The 16,300-nt window shown below is 38.9% G+C and overlaps 1 long non-coding RNA gene across 1 annotated transcript; it reads right to left on the reverse strand.

Moving 5' to 3' along the window:
- Nucleotides 1-8,949: 8,949 nt before the first annotated feature.
- On the reverse strand, nucleotides 8,950-11,971 carry LOC114256434 (uncharacterized). Its single transcript, XR_003627195.2, has 5 exons — nucleotides 11,057-11,971; nucleotides 10,831-10,921; nucleotides 10,620-10,715; nucleotides 9,459-9,910; nucleotides 8,950-9,373 (listed from the first exon to the last, which is right to left on the reverse strand). It is a non-coding gene; the product is annotated as an uncharacterized LOC114256434 (long non-coding RNA).
- Between the last annotated feature and the right edge of the window lie 4,329 nt (nucleotides 11,972-16,300).

Here is a 16,300-nt window from a genome sequence, read left to right on the forward strand (position 1 = left end):
TAACAATGCAATAAATGGTGTGCGTAATGATGCGAGAAATGGTGTGCATAACAATGCGACGAATGTGCAACTTTAAAAGCGTGTTTGAAACAAAATGCCGAATAAGGAAATACAAGCCTTAACGAGACCAAATCAAAACGTGACCTCCGATTTACCTCTCGGAGGGGTTTGTAACACACTCCGCTTGAAAAGGGTACACCCTGTTTATATTGGCGAGAGATAACATCTGCTGCTGCTTTAATTGCCATTCTGACTTGAAGCAGGCTTAAGCTTGGGGTTGAGATACACTCATACTTCGGAGAACTGACAAGGCCTGAAGAGGTACATCCGGAGTACAATCACGGCATGTACCGAAGTCGAAACACACTAAGATGCTCTGATTTTCCTTCTTTTTTTTTGCTTCACAGTCTGGAATCCATATAGCTTCAGATAGGTCCTGGTTTTACTGTTCTCATATGACCTAGGTTGAACCCTGCGGTTTTTGAAAGAACAAAATCTTGTTTTGCACAAATATGGAGAACGACACGGCACTCTGAGCACAAAATGATTTTTTTGAAATTAAGAAATCAGTTCTCAACCAGGTATTGAGCCTACAACTGAACACAGCGCATAACGACTCAACAAAGAAAAACAAGAGGTAAACAACCTAAACACATCGAGAAACACTCGAAACGACTCAAAACAAGAATCAAGACAAAACAAAAGACACGACGCTCAGACGTGCACAGGGAGCTTGTTTCTCTGGGTATTGTTTCCCATCCTTTCTCATTTGTGATCCTCACATCACTCGGCCCTCAAGCTCTATTTTTCTGAAAAAGCCCTTTTTCTCACTTTTTCTCTCAGCACACATCTCTCTATTCTTCAATCTCTCGTTTTTTATCCCTCCCCTAGGTGGTTGATGGATAAACAAGAGGTTGTGGGTTCATGCCCAACACTGTTAGCTCGCAACTACTTCTTCCGGCGACGTCTAGTCGATGCTCCGGATGAGGGAGTGGAGTATCTTGATCCATTCTGACTAGTGCTTCGCAATTGGCTTGATACCTCGTTGCTCGGAGGGTGAGAGAGCTTTCAGCCCTTTACAGACAGCTCCAGTTGTGCCCTTTCTGGCAAGTATGCTGTTGATGAGGGAAAGACAGGAAGCCTGACTCAACTGTGCCCCTTAGTTCATCATTTTGACCATTTTTGTTTTGGTTTTCTACTAAAACAATTTTGACCAAAATGGGAGTTAGATTAACATACTTGTTCGATTTTTTATTTGAAAATCATGCAAGTCAGGCTATGAACATTGAAAATTTTCCTTTTTTGGGTCCAAGAAAATAGTCTAGTTTTGGAAAAGATGAAATAATTTTCAAGAAAATAGTCAACCTCAGTAAAAATTCTCAAAAACCGTTTTGGCAAACAGCCAATGCTCAACGAGCATGAAACTTACTCTCGAGATGCACAACCTCGGATCCGAAAGGAAATTGCCCATTGCCTGAAAAGAGCTGCATGGCAACGAAAAGTTGCCCCTTGTTTGAATGGCGACTCATGGCAACGGAAAGTTACCCCTTGTCTGGATAACGCCGCAGCATACTGTAAATAGTCCTCGTTAGTGATGATCGCAACCGAACTCTTGGATACAGATAAGGCAAAGATGATCAAAACCATTACATGGACATAATCAATTTGGAAGTGTTTGTGGCTGGATTTCAGGATGAAGTTGCCTACGTATCTCAAACATGGGAATCAAGCCTTACGTAGTTTCGGTTTGGGTTCACTCGTGTATTAACCCTCACCTTCTACGCTCTAACTTTTGCCAAGGCCGCCCATCCGGGTTTTCAACCTTGCGAGCTTTGTTTTTCTTTTCTTTTCTTCTCTTTTTCTTTTTCTTTTTTCATTTTCTTCATTTTTTCTTCTTTTCTTTTTTTTGCATTTTTCTCTTCTTTTTTTTTTTTGTTCTTTTTATTCTTTTTCTTGCTCTAACTTTTGCCTGGGTCGCCCTTCCGGGTTTTCGGCCCAGCGAGCCTCTCAAGGGTAAAAGTGTAGCTTTATCTATGTCAAATGGTTTTGAGATCCTAAAGTCATATGAATCCAGGAGAATGGCTACTGTTCGCTGACGATCTAGAAGTCCATCCAATGGAGGGTGAATTTGCCCCTAGTGTTGTGGATAGGAACTCGGTTGTGCTTCAGCAATGTCTTCTTCTTTCCTCCTTTCTGGGGTTTGGCATTCTTGCCGATCTTCATTAGCTTGAGCAACATCCCAATTTTTTCAACTCTTCGAGCACCTTTGTCATTTTTGCCCCTAGATCGAGGGGTACCTTTGATCTAGCTTTGCAAGCTTCTTTTGATAACATCTTATCTTCTTGACCTGAGTTTCTTGCCCCTTAGTTCATGGGCTACTTCTGATCCGGCCACATAAGCCTTACATTGTGGTTGACCGTTGAACATTCTGAATCTAAGTTCAAGGTTTGAAAGTGAGGGGTCGAATCTCGGGGCTGGGAGCAATCCTAAGCTGCACAATCTCAAGAGCGATTCCACACAGGTCTTCACAGGACTGCGCAAAAATATTTTTTGAAAATTTTTAAGAAAGCGACAAATTGCTCGCGCTGAAGACAATGTAGAACCAATCTGGATCAAACCAGGGTCCTTCTCAGTACTCACACTAACAAGCATGATTTCAATCATTAAGGGCTTAGCATGCCTCTCTTTCTCTCAGTTGATCAAATTTTGCAAAACCCGAGGAATTCCCTTATCTTTGTTTTCACCGCAGTGTTCAAAAAGTTTTGAAAAACTTAGGTCAATGCAATGATTTAAAAGTGTAGAAGAGCAGGTGAGATGGACTGCCGTTTCACTCAAATTTCCTGGCACAACAGGCGCAAGGCAGAAGAAACATGAGAGTGTGAAAATTCACTGCTGTTCCATTGATAACTTCTGGTGTAACTGGCTCCAAGACAAAAACAGACTCATGAGAGAGCAAAAAGACAAACACAAAATAAACCAGTGATGCCCGAGGGAACACCCTCGGAATCACCCGATTCTAACAAAACAAGATTGACTCGATACAACAAGACAGGCTCAACAGGATTGACTCAATACAACGAGACAGACTCAACAGGACTGACTCGATACAACAAGACAGACTCGACAAGACTGACTTGATGCAACAAGACAGACTTTATACAACAAGACAGACTCAACAAGACTGACTCGATACAACAAGACAGACTCAACAGGTTTGACTCGATACAACAAGACAGACTCAACAAGTTTGACTCGATACAACAAGACAGACTCAATACCCAAGTCAGAAAGTACAAAAATCAGTATTCTCAAATGCTCAAAATAGTGCGTGCCATACGCCACATCTGGAGTAAACTGAGTGCCGCCTGTAGGTGGTTCATCCCCTGATCACATAACAACACAGGTCCAGAGTACCTGAGGGATATCAGACCCTTCTGAAGCTATGGTTCCAAGACTACTTAGCAAAAGAGAAAACAGACAGCATCTCAGTCAGATTTCACCAGAACCATCATGAGCGAAGCTGAATGACTGCGCTCCCTACAGAATTCTGCCCAAAATTCTGCCCTGTAAACTGATACCCTCAGGTAAAACTGATTCTTCCAAATACTGATGCCCGTAGGCCTGATACCCAGACTTGCAAGCTGATACATGCATTCCCTGTAGAAACACACTCTAAAAGCACATAACAAGCAAGTGAGAGCCCAAACACCCCTATGTTGGGGGTAGGGTTTTCCTGTCTTATTTTGTCAGGAGTTGGGGTTTCACTACGCACGCAGCGGTTTCAAACAACCTATAATCGAGTAAACAACCTGTCCTAGTTTGGAATGGTCACTATGGATTCCGAATATGCACTAGGTCGAATGGTCAAAAAGGGTGCCCCGGTAAAAACTGGGGTTTGTGTTCCCATCGTGGCAGAGCCCGTAATCGGTCAGCCTTATGGCACGCTTCTCAAAGCGAGCCTTTGACAAACCATTCAGGAATATCAGACGACAAACACGATGTCTTAGGCGCACCAATGCAAATGCAATGCAAAGAAACACATAAGTGTAGTCAAAACAAGATATCATGAGTTCGAGTCAAGTTCTCTAAATCCCCAGCGGAGTCGCCAGAAACTGTAGACGTCCCTGAACGTCCCGGGAGAGAGTCCCGTTCTGTTCATTTGGGCTCACTACAGTTCGGACTCAAATGTCACGGTTCTTAATCTGATCTCGCAAAGTACAATGCAAGATTGATAAATCACCAAAGAGTCCAAATCCGGCAAATCATTTTGGAAAATAGATTTTTAGAAAGAAGTGCCAAACATGGACTGCTTTGCTAGATACAGAGTCGCCATCTAAATATTTATTTTGGGAGAATTTAGGAAACCCTGACTCGTTGCCTAAGGCCACGTGTCCGTCATCGCCAAAGTTGCCTCGGCTCGGGAACTTGGGTACGATTGGGGAAGTCAGCTATGAGCACCCCTGCTCGCCCGATCAAAGATCGGCCTCTACTAACCATGATATCGATTTTTGAAAACATTATGTGCTCTTATTCCGGTTTATTAGCCTAGAATTACTACGTGATGCGCACAGCACAAAAGTATAGACTAGATTGCCTAATTTGGAACAAAGCATCCATATCCATTGTTTGGAAATGATTTGAGGTTTGCTACTCGCAAGTAGGCTAAAATACGAATTTTGATGAATTATTCCAATTCAAACAATCCAACCTTCACCCACAGGCATTCAGGCAGTAAATCAACTAAGCGGTTAGCCTCATGGCAAGCATGCTTTCATGTTAACATTCACACTCATGCGATATGCTAAAGCATAAACACTCACCTAATACTCCAAGCCAAATCAAGGAACATGTTAGTAATCAAATGTATGATCCAAGTCCATGTTAAGATGGCTAATGTATCGCAGGCAAAATGTAGCTAGAATAGGCTCGACTAATCTATGGATGGCATGTGAAAGGCAACAGATATCATGTATTCAAGTTAGATTTGAAATACTATGCAGTTAGTATGATGCGCCGAGCCCGATGCATGCAATACTGATGAATGAATGCACACATGCATGGCATAAGGATGCTAATTAAAATATGCCCTAATACTAACTATCAAAGCAGGTAAGTAAAAGGGATAAAGAAGTGGGGGTTAGAAGACATGCATCACACACACGCACGCTTATTACACAATTCGCCCTCTCTCAGAGGGACCAAAAGAATAATACAAATTTAACTAACTAACATGCTAATTAAATAGTTACAAACCACTTAACTAGTTAAGCAAATTAACTAAGCTAATAAAGCGGTAAAATAGCCTCGGGAAAAGGGTCCAATGCATGCGTGCTCGGCTTCGCTCGAAAATCCACCACCATGCACAAGCTGCCTCTGTTTACCCTGCTCTGCTCCTCTGAAAATTGTGCAAGTCTCAATGATGCTCCAGAATCACTTCCTGATCACTGTGGAAGGTCACCGACCAAGAGGAAACACCACCGGCCAGGGGAAACTGGTCATCGACCATTGGTATGGCTCTCGGCCAAATATATTTAGTCGGCCGGCACTTAATATGGTCGGTCGACCATCTATGCTTGCAGAATCCTGTTTGACAGCAGCAGAGGGCAGACAAGGCATGGCAATGCATTTTCAAGCAAATGTTTGCACCACCAACCTCCCCATCATGCTATGAACTCAAGGGAGTGTGGCCCTCGACCCTCGGGCTACCAATAGCGCATTTCAATGCATGATGGTCTGAGGTGTCAAGTTATGCATTTTGATGTCAAATGAAATGCACACAAACACCTAAGGGGCCCAACCTCTATCATGGTGATTCAAGAGGCAAGGCATGCATGCCAAATGCAACCTAAGCATGCAAGCTAAGCATGCAATATGAACATGAGGCCAAACATGCACACATGCAAGCATGTAACAACATATCAATGGAAAAACATGCAACAACATGTTAGGCAACTAAAAGAGAGAATGCATGCCAAATGCATTTCAACCTAAGCATGCAACAACATGCCATATAGTTCAAGCAATGCAACAAAAAGCAATATAGCTAAGCATGTATCAAAAATGCAAGCAATGAGCATGCAAAACACTATGCAACCAAAACATGCAAGCATGAAGCAATGTAACAACATTTGAACAACATGCAAACGGTGGACTTAAACTAGTATGGACAAGCCTCAGTTATGTCTAAATAAGTAGCCAAAATGCTATGGAAATGAAGGCAAATTTACATACAAACATGCATGCGAACATGGTCCAACACTTAAGCACAAAGAGGGGACTTTTAAGCACACTTAAAAGGAGATGATCATGGACCAATGACAAGCATGGCAAACTCTGAAAATCATGTTAAAGATGGTGCTAAACCAACTAAACAAAGCAATCAAAGTATGCAACCAAGGTCTAAAGCTTAAAGTTATCCTAAGGGATCAAACCATGGCTATGCAAGGCGAGTCCCAAAGGGTCGAGGAGACTCAAAACAGTCCCAATGTAGGTCGAGACAAGGCCCAAAACGCACTTAGATGGCATCTAAATGGCCTACACATGGAAGCATACATAATGGTTCAAACATGGAGCATAAAACATCAATCTTTTAAAGCATCAAAGGAGTATCAAATGCAAGCATACAAGCATACCATATGGACTGAAATGACATGATAAGTGGTGCCAAACCACTGAACTGATGTAAGGAGAGTATGCTAGAGAGGCCAACACTCAAGGCCTATAAAGGAGATTGCATGGTAGCTATACAAAGCAAATCATGGACGACCCTAATAACCAAAGTCAGACCTCAAGCACACTAAAACATGCATAAAAGCTTCACAAAGCTAAGCCAAAATCATGCTAAAAACAAGGCTCAAAGCACAAAGCATGTTAAAGCAATTTCATGGCATTACAAGACAAGTATGCAAAGCATGCATGGTGTGTCTAAACCAACTTGAAACAATGCTATATCATGACAAAATAAGCACAAATACCAACTAAGACATGGCCAACACGAATTTAAGAAAGGTGCTCACACATGAGGCTAAAATGACAAGTTTTGAAGACAACAAGGAGAGGGGATGGCCCTCTCCGTCTTAGGACCTCAAAACACCATCCTCACCACAAAAATCCCTCTGGATTTCAGTGGTGAGGAGGCCAATACAAGGTGGTCCCGGAGCTCACCAAAAATAGCACAAAAAGGAGGCCAAACAAGGCCTAAGGGGGGGTAAACAACCTCAAACACCAAAGCAACCTTAAACAACTATTTTAAGCAAGTAAAATTAGAACTTTTATCAGTTATAGACTAAGCTCAAAAATAGATACAAGATAGGCAAAAGGCTTATGCAAAAACAGGGAATAAAGAACAAAAATCTCACCCTTGTAGACCACCTTCAAGAACAAGGCTCCAGCAGCCTTTCCAAGCTTAAATCCACTCAAAAACTTCAAGAACAACCCTTTGGCACCTCAGCAACCAAGGTAAGGTGTGACACTAGGTGTCCTAGTGTAAAACTAAGAACAAATACACCTTATACACACACAAGAGTGAAATAGAGGGAGATATAGAGATAGAGAGATACAAATCCTAAACCCTAATCTCAGACCCTCTCTGAACCTTTTTAGAACCTTTGAGGAGGGAGGAGAATCCCTCCCTTTATAGAAATTCACTCTTGCAAAGCTTACAAAACAAGCTAAGCAAGAAGGGAATCCCTCCATACATGTATGGAGGGGGTGCATTGTGGATGCCAGCTATCACAGCTGGCATAAAATATCTGCCAAAAACAGATGAACAGTGATCGGCCAGCCAAAAATGACAAGTTGACCAAAACAATGGTCGGCCGACCATAAATAGTGCCGGCCTGCCATTACCAATGGCCGGTGGAAACAAAACATGGACGGTAGCCTCAAGCCATGGCCGATAAGGTGTAGGGATGGCCAACAAGCCATTTCCTGCCCTCAGAAGCAAAACAACAAGTGTTTGGTGCAAAACCAAACACAATACAGGCAAGTCGAAAGGTCTTGAGGCAAGGCGCATGGCCGAGACCTTCGAGAACTCAGGACGAATACAAACATGGATAGTCATCGAGTGTTCAAACGATGACGTCCAAGTCTTGAGAACGGTAAAAAATGGGGTGCCTACACCACCAACTATGAAAAGACCACTCGAAAGACCGAAAAAGAATAGAATCCCATCAAGGGGTGAGAAACTAAAACAAATAAGGTGCGGGAGATGTGATAAGTTGGGAAGCCACAATCGAAAATCATGCAAGGAGCCGATATTGGGTGTACATTTTTTATTTCAACGTTGTGTTTTACATAAGATTCTTGTATTGATTGCTGAAATAAGATTGTGTTATGTTGGCACACATTGTGTTGTAATAAGATTACGTTGCGTTGGCAAACATAATAATGCATTAGTATTTGATTTGTGTTTTATTTTTAATTTTTTAAGGTACCAATCTGACATTTTTGTTGTTGTGTTTTGGATGAATACATGATGTTAACATTCACACTTTTGTAATATAATCACATTATGTGAATAATTGCACATGGATTGAAATTTTAAACATTTATGTGGTGTGAATATTCACATTCTTGTTACCGTTGACAAAAATCAAAGTAGATGACATGAACGTTTACATCAATGTAACCATTCACATCATCAACTCAGAAGATGTGAATATTCATATATGTATTACAAAATGTAATTGTCAGTGTTTGTTGCTAGCAAAAATTAGATGTTCTTGTGTATATTATGATGCATGCATGGGCGTGCTGTGAATATTAACATCGTTGCTGCCATTCAAATAATCAGAAGCTACGATGTGAATATTCACATCATCAAATTATTAGATGTGAATATTGACTTATGTGTTAAGAAATATCATATTCACACCTGTCATATTGTGTTACAATAACACTTTAAGCAATATTCACATCCATATAGTATGGCTTTAAAACATAAGTGTATGATCATTCTGTGATGTGAAAATTCACATCATGTCATGTGTCAAAAAAAAAAGAAGAAAATACAATCTCAATGTGCATGACCAACACAAAATAGGCCTCAAAATGCATATACATATATTGACTGAAAAATATCTATACAAGCAGTGATATAGACTTGATTTACAATTAAGCTAGTCTGCTCCAATATGTAAAATCTATTGACACTAAATTGTCTTAAATGTGGATAACAGATTTGGGTAACAGTGATAGGTGGACACCTCTCACCTATAGGTTTTCACATTGCACTATTTTTCTGTGATTCAGAAAAAGGTGTACTAATGAGTCTCTTACTTGACACCATTCAACGCGATTTAGGCTGTCAACAATATCTTCACGGTATACATGCGCCCTTATGATGTAACAAACTGCAGGCCTGCAATCCACCCTGAAAATGAAAACTTCTTGTTAGATTTTGAAATTTAGGTATGTAATGGTTGTGGAACATGTGCACAAATGGATTTTAGGCTTACGAATCTGATGCTTGCTGGGGACAGATGTCTACTGATATGATTGGTTGCGAAGTATTTTGGCTTGATAATTTGGTCCATAATGGTGATGTTGGTCCGATGTTGCGCACCAAAGCCTCGATGTAGTCCCTCTACCAACAATGAAATTTCATATTAGGCACCAAGCAACATAGTGCATACGTCCAAGTTCAAATATTACACATCATGACAAGTATTATATGTGTCAGCCACTTATCACTATTTGTGCTTTGTCAATATATGGGTCATGTATGCTGGGTCTTGGGCGTAGCAAGTTATAATGCCTCCATACATTGTCTGTTACGTCGTACACAACAATCGTCCAGCGGAAGTTGTCGTGTATTGGAAAGATTAAGAATCTCTGGCCTTGATACTCCTTGATATGTACATCAATCGGTTTATTTCTCTTGTTGGGGGGGTTACTCTTGTATGATTTTCTGCACACAAAGGTCATACGATGATCTACCAAGTATTTATATCAATGTTCGATGTGAATGATGTGAATGTTCACATCTGCTAATGATGAGTGATGTGAATGATGTGAATGTTCACATCTGTTAATTTGTGAAACAGTCATGCAATGTATTACAAATGTGAATGTTCACACCTGTCATATTATGTTGTTGTTAACATTCACATCTGTGTGTCATTTAAGTTAACAATATAATAAGCATATAATGTTCACTGCAAATGATGTTAATGTTCACATCTGTCAATGTGAATGTTCAAACCTGTTATTTTATGTTGTTGTTAACATTCACATCTGTATATCAATGTTCAATGTGAATGTTCACATCTGTTAATTTGTCAAATAGCCATGGAATGTATTACAAATGTGAATGTTCACACCTGTCATATTATGTTGTTGTTAACATTCACATATGTGTATCATTTAAGTTAACAACATAATAAGCATATAATGTTCACTGCGAATGATGTTAATGTTCACATCTGTCAATGTGAATGCTCAGACCTGTCATTTTATGTTGTTGTTAACATTCACATTTGCCTATCATTTAAGTTAATAATATAAGCATATAATGCTGAGATGAACATTGACATCTATTGAACATGCAAATCAAATACTGTTCATGTGAACATTCTCATCAACATCAAACATAAACAAACAAAAAATGTAGTGGTTACCAAACATGTGCTTGTAAAGATGAATGTCGAATCCTCCAAACTTGGATTGACTAGTCCTTGTAGTTCGAGTAGAATTTCACCATATGCATCTATCACCTGCACAAACAGAGGGGTGGCAGTACATTATTTGCAGTGTCTTTACAGTGTGTGTGTGTGTGTATGTGTATGTGTGTGTGTGTGTGTGTTTTGTACACATTTACGATTGTCATACATTGTTGGTTATTGATTATTCCTTAATGATGTGTATGATGTCATCAAAATACACGTCTTTAGTCTTTGAGTCCCCTCGCCACACAAGCAACCTGTGCATTGTGATTACAGAAAACGTTAATGTCAACATTGCACATTTATGAAATGATCTAATCTATTAAGTACGTATGGGAAGGTCAACATCAGCATAAAAATAAATTCAGTTGGGGATATGTAAGATCACTTACTCATCACCGCCGTTCTTGTGTAAATTTTGGACCTTTTGGCTGTTGAGTTTGCTCATGTTGGCCCAAACCTTCAGTTTGTTGTTCAAGGATTGTTGGGTCCTTTTTTTGTGAATGTTTGTCTAAATCTTGTGCAATTTGGATTGCATGGAATTGCTCTTCAGCTCCCTCTTTCTCTTTCTTTTGACCAGGCAAGTTGGGGTATTCAAACTTATCCAACCGGTGCTCTTTCCTTACCTTCTGCTTGATGCGTTTTACCCTCGATGGTGGGCTGATAATGTGTTCAAATACTGCAATGGGATGCTTCTTAAGGCTGTCATGAGCCTTTTGTGCTTCAACTTGAGTGATAATGTGGAGGGACTGATCATCAAAAAGGTTTTGAAGAATTATTTTTTCATATTCCAAGTTGATGATCAACTTTGTCAACCGCTGAATTTCTGTATCTTTCCACTCCATGTAATTCTTGATGTCCATGTCCATATTGGATGGGCTCGATTGGTCAAATAGTTTGGCTTCAAGGGCAGCAATCACCCTTGCCCTCAACTCCCACGATTCTTCCAACTATTTGTATTTCGCTTTCCATTGTCGTACGAGACCCTAAGCTTTTTGGTTTTCTTTTATAAGTACATCCACAATGTTCGGCTCACTTGGTTGTGCTATGATGATACCTCTCTTAGCATTGGGGGTGCTAAAGCTGGTGTTGATGTCATGTCCAACATCATTTAGGTCCATTGCATCGCCAGAAATTCCATCGCTGTTGTCACTGCCTTGATTGTCTTTGCTTTCATCATCATTGTTTTTATCTTACTTTGCTGGTGCACTCGACAAAACCTCAGGTTTGGGCTCCACATTCAATTTTGTATGATGGTACATCTTTGCTTCAGTTGGGGATGCCATCAGCTCGCCGCCATATACCTGCTGTTGGAGACATTATGTTAGTTACATAGTTCCTTGTCTTACTATGTGAATGAGCACAATATTTTTTGTTGTACTTCTACCTCATTTAAACCAAACTTAGCAAAAGATATGGACTTCATGTTGGTATGTAAGGCTGTGAGGTCCCACTTCCCACATCGCAGAATGGCATTAGGGTTGCGAGGTTGTAAGATTGTTGTATGCTCACACAACCAGTACTGAAACAAATAACAAACATCAGTAATGTGAATGTTCACATCAAATAACACTGATGTGAATGTTTACACCAGTGGTCAGTAATGTGAATGTTCACATCAATTAACACTGATGTGAACGTTTACACCAGTGGCTAGTAATGTGTGTTTATCCATTACTGAACAGTAATGTGAATGTCCACATTATTGATGTCAACTTCCACACCATTGCCCAATAATGTGAACATTCACATCAGTAATGTGTATGTTTCACATTTGTTTTGTTGCTAACATCACATCAATCTACACTAATGTGAATGTTTACACCAGTGTCTATTAATGTGTGTTTGTACATTACTGAACAGTAATGTAAATGTTTACATCACTGATGTCAACTTCGACACCATTGCTCAGTAATGTGAACATTCACATCAGAGTGGGTAGACCCCGTAAATGTTCATATTAAACATAGAATAAGTTTTATGAGATTTACCATTAACAACATAACACATCCGGTGACTCGTCTTGGTTTTCCCCAATTTTGGCCCAATGAACCCATCAGGGTTGCCCGGATGCTCTCAGCCCAGTCATACTTGTTTAATGGGTCCATGTATGAGTATAAAGCCCATCCGATTGTTTCTCCAGACGTAGAAAAAAATAGTTTGACGCATGCATACATGCAAACTAATCTTGTGACCTCTTCATTGTCTTGTTTCTTTGTGCCCTTTAATGCTTCGTTTAGAATGTCTCATATTTTGGTAGCACTTAACCGACTAATATCCTTGCACATTCGGTGTATGATGCCGGTCGTTGGTTTTGCACCATAAAAGAGGTCTATCGACTTGGTGCCGCAGTCTACCCCAAAGATAAATGATACATCACTTCTAAAAATCTGAATGCTCTTGTCCCCGATGTAAAACCTCCCACTAGATGGCTCGAATGTCTGCACTATACGCACAATGACATCATCGTATTTCATGCAATGGTTGAGGTCGACTTCATTACTGATCAAACAGTCAAATAAGGGCCAAAATAGTGTTTTTCTAAGGCACTTCAATTGACCACTTGTAAATTTTGTATCCTTCAACAGTTTCACCAATCCTGTTATATTTGACCGGTAGTTAACCTTTTCATGTTTACTTGTTCAAGACTAGCTGTTTGATCGGGTTTGCCTTTGGCACGCGATTCCCCTCTCTTCCGTTTGCCATTAAATCTACGGGGAAGACCTGTTTGTTCAAATAAGAACATATAATTGGCTGAAAAACAGAGGGTGGAACCAACAACTCCCAACAACACCAACAAGTCTGACATTGATGTCACAATGTGAATATTTACATCATAGTCCATCACATTGTTGAGTGAAGATTGGGGATTCTATGGACATCAACAATCAACAATATCAACAATGACAGTAATGTGAGCATTCACATCATTATACACTAATGTGAATGTTCACATTAGTATCTACTAATGTCAGTTTATCCAGTAATGAACAGTAATGTGAATGTTCACATCATTTATGTTTACAAAATCAATTCCGAAAATAACAACAGTTATAGGGCAATGTAAATGTTTACATGGGTTATCACATTATGTTATAATTGGTTAAAAAACAAAGGGTGGAACCAACAACACCAACAAGTCTGACATTGATGTCACATTGTAAATATTTACATTATATTCCATCACATTATTGAGTAAAGATTGGGGGTTTTATGGACATCAACAACCAACAATATCAACAATGACAGTAATATGAACATTCACATCATTATACACTGATGTGAATGTTCACATCATCTATGTTTACAAAATCAATTCTGAAAACAACAACAGTTATAGGGCAATGTAAATGTTTACATGGGTGATCACATTATGTTATAATTGGCTGCAAAACAAAGGGTGGAACCAACAACACCAAACAACACCCAACAACTCCAACAAGTCTGACATTGATGTCACATTGTGAATATTTACATTATAGTCCATCACATTGTTGAGTGAAGATTGAGGGTTCTATGGACATCTACAATCAACAACATCAACAATGACAGTAATGTGAACATTCACATCATTATACACTGATGTGAATGTTCACATCAGTGTCTACTAATGTTAGTTTATCCAGTAATGAACAGTAATGAAATGTTCACATCATCTATGTTTACAAAATCAATTCCGAAAACAACAACAGTTATAGGGCAATGTAAATGTTTACATGGGTGATCACATTATGATTGAAAAGCAGAAAGTGGAATGGTATTGCTTACTTTTGTTTCTCATGGTGGGTGGGTATGGACCACACTCAGTCGATGAAATAAACTCAGTCCAACGACGGGATTTTTGGAATGACAAAGCACCCTCCTTTCGATGTAAACCTTCGTAGCGGTGATATGAAGAGGAATCTGGGGTCGACGGTGGACGACGACGATGGTGAGGCGATGTGAATCTAGGGTTACGGTGAGGCGATGTGACTCTGGGTCGACGATCAGTTTTTGTTTTGAAAATTTTGTGGATTGAATAGTTGGAATGGAAATGGGTTTTTAGAATCAATTAGACGCGGAAGAGGTGGAGGAGGGTTATTTCGTCCTTTTACAATTAATAGACCTAATAGAATATTCAAAAATAGTTTGGATTTTATGGAATAAAACAGTTACAAATAGGATTTATCAAAAAAGAGCCCACTAAAAATTGACATGTACTATGTATTATATCATTGCAGTCACATTAAGAAAAACTTTTTTAAGAGTTCAAATTTTTTTTCTCGTTGAAAAGGCACCTTCTTGCTTGTTAGTTCCAACCATGAGTTTAATTAGATAACGTTTTTGTTTTCTATTTTTAATGGAAAATGTCTCGTAACTCAAATTTTGTGGCTCAAAAGTGGCTCAAATGGCCAAAAGTTTTGGCCATTTGAGCCACTTTTGAGCCACAAAATTTGAGCTACGTAACATTGTCGATTTTTAATTTATATATATATTTATTTTTAAAAAATAAAACAGCAATAACTTTGCGGATTGTTTTCATTTCAAAAAAAAATATTTCCCAATATTACACTTGAGTGGTACTACATCTCCCAATTTCTATTTTAATCTCTAATGAGGAGAGAGAGAGAGAGAGAGAGAGAGAGAGCATGAATCCCCTTTTAATGTAGTCTATTTTATGTCATTGAGAGTGAATTAAGAATGCTTAATTAGAGTTCCCAAATATTTTTTTATAAATTTTTAATTCCCTTACCCCAAAACAAAAAACAAAACAAAGAAAACAAAAAAAACAAAAAAAAAACACGATAGATGATTACTTTGTTGAACAATAGATGTTTTAATTTGTTGAGCGCATGAAAAGAGGATTGGAATGGGTCCCTTGGATAAGGGGTCACTGCTGTGCGTGAAGCACAGCAGTGACTGTGGTGCCTCAATTTGAGGTGTAATATGATCTTATTTTTATGATCCAAACCGTCCATTTTGTAGGATTTGTTGAGTACTTCATGCCTATCAAAAATCATATTAATCGGATATCAACAACTATATGATCGATAACCAAAAAAATAAATAATAAGTTTTATTTTGAGAAATAACATAAATAATATGCAATCCGATCATATAGTTGTTGATATCCGATTAATATGATTTTTGGTAGGCATGAAGTACTCAACAAACCCTACAAAATAGACGGTTTAGATCATAAAAATAAGACCACAATATACCTCAAATAAAGACACCACAGTCACTACTGTGCTTCACGCACAGCAGTGAGCCCTTATCCTTAAAAAAAATCAAGATAAAAGATGGAAAAGAAAGAAAAAAAAACAGTACAATTTCATTAAGCCTTAGCTGTGTTGTCCAAAGTTTATGGACATAAATTAAATGGATTGGTTGAACATAAAAATAAAAATAAAAATAATAAAATTTAAAATTTAAAATCTTGAGTTTAAATCACGATAATAATTATTAAAAATTTATTCAACCATTAATTAATCAAGAAATGTGTAAACTAAATTTAATTATAGAAAATAAAAAGTAAATCAAATATCAATTAAAAAATTGATGGCAGCATGCCAACATCACATAGCTGTTCCAAATTCCAATGGTACAAAGTTGAACAGCGGTGACCGCCTTTGGGGTCCGCAACTTCAATTATA

The sequence above is a fragment of the Camellia sinensis genome, chromosome 8, assembly GCF_055761805.1.
Source record: "Camellia sinensis isolate YWXY chromosome 8, ASM5576180v1, whole genome shotgun sequence".
Classification (NCBI taxonomy): domain Eukaryota; kingdom Viridiplantae; phylum Streptophyta; class Magnoliopsida; order Ericales; family Theaceae; genus Camellia; species Camellia sinensis.